This window comes from Coffea arabica, chromosome 10e (genome assembly GCF_036785885.1).
Source record: "Coffea arabica cultivar ET-39 chromosome 10e, Coffea Arabica ET-39 HiFi, whole genome shotgun sequence".
NCBI lineage: Eukaryota > Viridiplantae > Streptophyta > Magnoliopsida > Gentianales > Rubiaceae > Coffea > Coffea arabica.
The window spans coordinates 10,468,785-10,476,893 of record NC_092328.1 but is presented as its reverse complement, the minus strand read 5'-3'; positions in this window follow the sequence as shown (position 1 = coordinate 10,476,893).

The window sequence follows — 8,109 nt, the reverse complement described above, 5'->3', positions numbered from 1 at the left end:
CTTATTGAATTCCGACGGAAAACATTTGACTAACGACAAATCAAAAGACAAATAGATAGGCTAAGAAAATATTCTTTCGGAATCGTAAAGAATCGTTTGTACGACTAAAAGTCACTATATATTCAAGTAGAGGTTATATAACAAGGGTTTTGATGAAAATCATATGGAAAAGGAAGACTCTTAAAACCGTACTTGAAAGTAGTTCACTTGTGGCCGATAAAACCCTAACTCATACTTCTATATTTTGGGTACGGAGTAAGTAAACATTTTACGTTTCAAATCGAAGAGGTATCATGTTTTGGAATGGTAAAACGGTCATAGTATTTGCCAAACGAAAATATACAAATTTAAATAGAAACTTAGTCCTTGAGCGAAAATTTGGGCAGCACGCCCTTTGTGTTTACCAAATTTTCCAGCCATTTTGGCTTCATTATTTTTCTCATTCAAGCCCAAGTTTATACACAATACAAATGCATTTCAATAGCTGTTCCATAGGCTCAAGACAATACAAGGACATAAATCAACTCATAACAAATGCGGAAATGAAGTTTACAAAAACACAGATTTGATAGGGTTTTACGGAATGGGCACATCCGAGGCTACGCTTATCAGATTGAGGTGAAACTTATACCATTTCGATGCTAAGACAGGGGGCTACAAGATTGAAGAAGGTCACTCAGTCCAGTTTGCAGTGCAACTAGGTCAAAAGATCAGTATACCAAACCAACACCGTCAAAACAGGTTTACAAATCGCATTCTGGCTCAAATATCATAAGTCAGGCTCCCTAAGTCCAAATCAAGTGATTCCAAAGCCATTTGAAAGCTAAGATACAAGGCTACATTTCTTAACAAGGCGTCAATATCCAAATCAGAAGTATTCCCAACCAAATTAACCAATTACAGAAGCAATTATCAAGTTCGGGTAGAAACAGGGCAGCAGGGGTATTTCAGTCTTTTCACAGGCTACGTTGCTCCGATTGAGCTGAAATTTTCTAGGCAACTATGCGATAAAGTACACACTCGCCTAGAAAACTCGTTTTAACAATCATTGAAAGCCCTTAACACATTATCAATCAATAATAACAAGCCAATAAGTCAAGGAAATATAACAAACAAGGAACACTCACCTATGTACGCAAAATAACTGGTAAAATATCCTTCCGGATATTATCCTCAGTCACCGAGAAAACCTAAATTAAACGAGAAAGAATATTACAGATCATCTAGCACAACAATTAGGTGCAATCAAAGAAACTCGACAATTATTGAGTAGAACGTACAAAAGACTTTCAAGTGAAACGAGGACATTTGGACCCGTGAACAAAAATAACTAGGGTTTCAAAATCAATCGCAAAACCAAGCTTAAAAAGGCTTATAGAATTCCAACGGAAAACATTTGACTAACGACAAATCAAAAGACAAATAGATAGGCTAAGAAAATATTCTTTCGGAATCGTAAAGAATCGTTTGTATGACTAAAAGTCACTATATATTCAAGTAGAGGTTATATAACAAGGGTTTTGATGAAAATCATATGGAAAAGGAAGACTCTTAAAACCGTACTTGAAAGTAGTTCACTTGTGGCCGATAAAACCCTAACTCATACTTCTATATTTTGGGTACGGAGTAAGTAAACATTTTGCGTTTCAAATCGAAGAGGTATCATGTTTTGGAATGGTAAAACGGTCATAGTATTTGCCAAACGAAAATATACAAATTTAAATAGAAACTTAGTCCTTGAGCGAAAATTTGGGCAGCACGCCCTTTGTGTTTACCAAATTTTCCAGCTATTTTGGCTTCATTATTTTTCTCATTCAAGCCCAAGTTTATACACAACACAAATGCATTTCAATAGCTGTTCCATAGGCTCAAGACAATACAAGGACATAAATCAACTCATAACAAATGCGGAAATGAAGTTTACAAAAACACAGATTTGATAGGGTTTTACGGAATGGGTACATCCGAGGCTACGATTATCAGATTGAGGTGAAACTTATGCCATTTCGATGCTAAGACAGGGGGCTACAAGATTGAAGAAGGTCACTCAGTCCAGTTTGAAGTGCAACTAGGTCAAAAGATCAGTATACCAAACCAGCACCGTCAAAACAGGTTTACAAACCGAATTCTGGCTCAAATATCATAAGTCAGGCTCCCTAAGTCCAAATCAAGTGATTCTAAAGCCATTTGAAAGCTAAGATACAAGGATACATTTCTTAAGAAGGCATCAATAACCAAATCAGAAGTATTCCCAACCAAATTAACCAATTACAGAAGCAATTATCAAGTTCGGGTAGAAACAGGGTAACAATGGTATTTCAGTCTTTTCACAGGATATGTTGCTCCGATTGAGTTGAAATTTTGTAGGAAACTATAAAATACCATTATCTACAACTTTCATGTTTTATGCCAAGCCTAATTCGGCCTCTAACATGGTGAAATAAAACCGGACAAAATAGAGCTGAAATTTTCCAGAAATCTGGAATTTTTTATTTTCAATTGAACTTTCTTCCTTTCCTTGTTCCAATCACTACCAAAACCCCTTATATAATCTTATATACAACATATACTTACCATACAACAAGTTTAGGCAGAAAATCATCAAACCCTAACTTGCATATATCATCCAAAATCATCACAACAACTTGTATAACTTGTAGTCTAATCAAAACATGAGCTAGATAACATCTTAAACCAAAATTTAAAAGAACAAGAACCATGATCAGATCTTATACCTCAAAACAAAGTTTGAAAGAGTGATACTTCACCTCCTTTGGAAATTTTTAGTTCCCCTAGCTTCCCAAGCCCACAACTCACTCTTTAATCGGTTTAGAATTTTGATTCATCACTTAGATGGTGCAAATCAAGAAGAAAATTGTTTTCTCCTGCTCCCCCTTTCTCTCTCTCTTGTCTCGGCCAAGCTCAAGGAAAAATGAAGAAGAAAGGCTGCTCTATGGTGATTAAAAGGCAAGAAGATTAGGATTAGTCTAAGCCACAAGTTTTGCCAACACTTGGATCAACCACAACCACAAAATTTTCTCTTTCTTCTCCTTGTATTTTTGGCCACCAATTTCGGTCAAAGCCAGCTGGAATTGAGGGGATATTTTGCTCAAGTATTAATGAGCTCATGTGGTAAGAAAGTGGTGGTCAAGTGGTGCATTCAATCGGTAGTGCGCGGTACCAGTCGGTTCGCGCCGTTTTTCTTAAAAACACACGTACTAGGGTTTTTACTTCCTATTCACTAACCTTATATCACTGCTCCTAATCACATATTATTTCTCACTTAAAAGTCATTTTTAATCACCAAATTTTATCCTTGCTCCGAACCGAAAATTCATCCGGCGAAAAATCGCGAAAATCCTAATTTTGCTCCAATCTTGAAACCAAAAGTGAAACCCTACTTTCTATGTTTATTTACACTCATTGTGGAACGATTGGGTAGAAGGGCTATAATAAATGAATAATTTCTAAATAAAAAGGCATTTTTGAGAAAAATATAAGAAATTTACGAGTCCTCACAACGCCAGCCCCAGCACAGCGCCCTCTCCTGTTGACGTCGGGAGGCCCTGTCCACCTGGGGGTTGGCTCCGCGGAGAAGCACGCCCGGGAGACGCCTCTCCCGAGCTTGTGGCACTTCCGCCATGTGGCCCCCGTGAAGCCGGGCCAAGCCCCCTCTATGCACGACCCCCGCCGCTTCTGCCCATCCTGGGAGCTCTCCATCAATGACCGAGCCCAGTTCCCCGAGGTGGCTCGCGAGTTGGTCACGGGCTTGGTCCTCTCGCGTGACAGGAGGTGGCTGGACCTGGCGAGTCCGTCCGAGCTCCAGGACATGTACTTCACCGCCCAGGCCCAAGTAAGTCTTCATCCACTTAGGCCACTTGGGTCCCTGTTCTCTCCTTAGGGATGTGCTAATTTTTACCTTCCTTTCCTCAGGCCAATGCCGCCGACGCTGCCCTGGTGACCCGCTTCTCCGAGCTGTCTCCCGACTTGGAGAACTGCAAAAGAAGAATCGGGAGACGGAGCAGAGGCTTACCCAGGCCCTTCAGGAGGCCGACTCCCTTAAGGCCAAATTGGGCAAGGCCGAGAAGAAGTTGGGAACGGCCCAAGTCCAGCTTGCCTCCACCCGGTCCGAGCTGGACCAGGAGAAGAAGGGCGTGGCGAAGCTGAGGGAGGACCACGCCATTGAGCTCTCCGGCACCGTCAGCCGGGAGCGCAAGAAGGTTGTTCGGGAGTTCATCTCCTCCGAACAGTTTGCCGCGGACGTCGCTCTCCTCAACCAGCCCATCCTTCAGGTCGGCTTCAGGCGTGCCCTGGACCAGGTGAAGGGTCTCAACCCGTCCGGTTTCAACTTGGCTGACTTCAAGGACTACAACCCTGCAGCCGAGGGGAAGCTGGACTGGCTCTTCGATGGGTACTGCAAGAGGCATGCCCTGAAGGACCTGGTGGGCAGGATCGATGTGGGGGCTGAGCTGGCGGAGGTCCCCCTGGAGGAGGATGAGGCTCCCGGCAGGGCTTCCGAGAAGGAGCCGGTGGCTTAGGGTAGCGGCCACTCCAGAAACCCTTTCCATCTTCTTATAAGGATGTGGCCATGCCCCGCAGTTCATGATCTCCATAGATATCTTTTTGAATAGCCTTCACCATACGCCTCTCAACATACTTAAGGTGTACCGCCAGCTCCCGCCTCAAGCAGGTCGCCAGCAAGAAGAAGGCATAGCTATGTTCTCCTTTTCTTTTATAGCTCAGTAGGCTTTGTAATAGATAGGGTCTGAACGCATATATGAAACGAGGTTTGAATGAAACTATCTGATTTTGACCTTCAATCCTTGCTAACGCCGAACTCTAGTAACCGAAAAGGCACACCGACCTCCCGGGTCGAGTACCAAATAGATCCACCAAGACAGCGTGGCGGCCTCTTGGGTCGAGCATCCATCACACTTTAAGCCAACAACTAAGTTGTCAGGGACGCGCCGACCTCCTGGGCCGAACACCAAACCTCTAGGTTTCAAATTACGCCGACCTCCCGGGTCGAACATCATACCTGATTTACTGAAGCAGCGTGCCGGCCTCTTGGGTCGAGCACCGGACCCTAAGGTTTTTTAAGCTGCGCCGACCTCTTGGGTGGAGCGGCAGAATTTTAAAGACAGTCCTGCCGACCTGCTGGGTCGAGCATCAACTCTCAAACTTTAAAGGCCTTCCGTTGATTTTTTATTTTAATTTGTCCCTTAGCCGCCGACCTCCTGGGTCGAGCGTCAAAATTTTAAACGCCGACCTCCTGGGTCGAGCGTCTCCAAAATTTTAAAGATAATTATGCCGACCTTCTGGGTCGAGCGTCTCAAAATTTTAAAGATAATCATGCCGACCTCCTGGGTCGAGTTTCGATCTCTCAGACTTGAAAGGCCTTCCGTCCGCTACCATTCATCCCTACTCAGGACCCCCTACTAGGACACTTAGTATTATCTGAGTGTGCTAGTGTAGAAGTGAAGATTTAAACGGCATTAATAATGAGAATGGACTTAAAAATTGAAAGGCGAACATTTATTTAATGATGAACTTGTATGAATACAGTAAGATACCCTGGACCAATCTATCCTACGAACAACCGCAAATTCGAGAAGTGCCAAGTTCGGGGTACTTCTATTCCGTCTAATTTCGCAAGCTTACAGTACCCAACCCGACTTGCCTCCAAGACCTTGTACGGCCCCTCCCAGTTTGGATCAAGCTTGTTGGAGTTATGAGCTCGGCTGACTGAGTTCTTTCTTAGGACGAGGTCACCCGGCTGGTACTGCGTATTCCTCACCTTTGCGTTATGATAGCGGGCAAGTTGCCTCTTGTAATTAGCCATCCGTATCGCCGCTTCCTCGCGCTTGGCCTCCAGCATGTCCAGGTTGCATCTCAACTCTTCTTCGTTGGCTGACGCAACGAAATTCTGCATCCGAGGCGAGGGGAGGCCGACCTCCGCGGGTACCACCGCCTCCGTCCCGTAAGTCAGGAAAAACGGGGTCTCATGAGTGGCTGTCCTTGGCGTAGTGCGGTAAGCCCAGAGGACGCTAGGGAGTTCATCTAGCCAGCTAGACTGGGCTAGTTCCAACCTAGTCTTCAGCCCTTGCAGAATGGTTCGATTAACATTCTCTACCTGACCGTTGGCCTGGGGATGTCCGACCGAGGTGAATTGTTGGCTAATCCCGAGCTCGACGCACCAGCTCCTGAAGGGATTTTCAGCAAACTGTCGCCCGCTGTCGGATATCAAGACATGCGGGATTTTCAGCGGCAGACTATGTTCTTCCAGAAGAACTTCTGAATTGCCCTTCCGGAGATAGTGGCTAGGGGTTCGGCCTCCATCCACTTTGTGAAATAGTCGATGGCCACCACGAGGTGTTCGTACCTTCTAGGAGCTCAGGGGAAGGGACCCAGGAGGTCTATTCTCCACTGGGCAAAGGGCCAAGGACTGTGGATGGGGACCATCTCCCGAGTGGGTTGGTGGCGCAGCGGGGCGTGCACCTGGCAAGCTCGGCATTCCTGAACAAGAGATGCGGCATCCCGAAACACCGAGAGCCAGTAGTAGCCTAGGAGCAGGCAATTCTTGGCCAACACTCGGGACCCCACATGTGCCGCGCACAGGCCTTCGTGAACTTCTCGGAGGACATAGTCGCCATCCTCAGGAGTTACGCACTTTAGTCGGGGAGACAAATACGACATCCTGTAGAGGGTCCCCCCAACGTAGGCATACATAGCAGCTCTGAGTTGGAGTCGGCGAGCCTCGGTTTTATCCTCGGAGAGGATACCCGAACTGAGGAAATCCACGAGAGGAGTCATCCAAGTGGTCGGGCTGTCTATGGCCAAGACCTGGATCTGGTCAATGGTTTTTTGCTTGACCACCTCCACCAAGACTTCTTTGCTCAGGTGGGCAAACGAGGAGGACGCCAGTTTCGACAGTTCGTCCGCCCGCTTGTTCTGCGACCTCGGCACCCGCTCGATCTCAAAAGTGTCAAACAGGGCTATCGCCTTCCGCACCTTAGTCAAATACTTCCTCATGACGTTCTCCTTGGCCTCGTACTCCCCGCGGACTTGGTAGACTACGAGCTGAGAGTCGCTCCGAACCCTGATCGCGGTTATGCCCATCTGGTGGACTATCCGCAATCCTGTCAACAGGGTCTCGTACTTTGCCTCATTGTTGGATGCCGGGAAGTCAAACCTGAGGGCGTAGGTCAGCTCCTCCCCGGTGGGCGAGGTGAACAGCAGGCCGGCTCCGCTCCCTTCCTTACTCGAGGCCCCGTCCACAAATAGTACCCACGGCTCTTTCGGCCGCGCCTCCTCGGTTATAAAGCTCGGCTCGGTCACAGACAAACTGGCTCCCTCGGCGAGGAAGTCTGCCAGGGCCTGAGTTTTGATGGCGGTGCGAGGTTGATAGCCGATGTCGTGCTCAGCTAGTTCGACGGCCCATTTGGTCATTTTGACCGAGACCTCAGGTTTTGTGAGTATCTGTCGTAAGGGTTGATCCGTCAGGACAGTAATGCTATGGGCCTGGAAGTAAGGTCAGAGCTTCCGAACGGCGTGCACCAAGGCGAGGACCAATTTTTCAGCCGGCGTGTACCGCATCTCCGGCCCTTGTAAAGCATGGCTAACGTAGTATATTGGTCTTTGAGCCCCCCTGTCTTCTCGCACCAAAACCGCGCTAATGGCCTCGTTGCAAGCAGACAAGTATAGGAACAGAGTTTCTCCCTGCTCCGGGGCAGTCAGAGCAGGCAGCTCAGCCAGGTATGATTTTAGGTCGGTGAAGGTTTTCTGACATTCCTCCGTCCATTGAAAGTCCTTTGGTGCTTTCAGGATTCAAAAGAAGGGTAACCCCCTTACCGCGGAGCGCGAGAGGAATCTATTCAGGGCGGCCATCCTTCCTGTGAGCCGTTGGACCTCCTTGACGCTCCTTGGGGGGGCCATGTCCATGATGGCCTGGAGTTTGGCCGGCCCGGATCCCCTCTCGGGAGACTAGGAAGCCCAGAAACTTTCCTGACCTGACCTCGAAGGTACATTTCTTTGGGTTCAGCCGCATCCAGCTTTCCCAAAGGATGTTCAGGATTTCCCTCAAGTCGGGAACGAGCTGCCGGTCAGTTC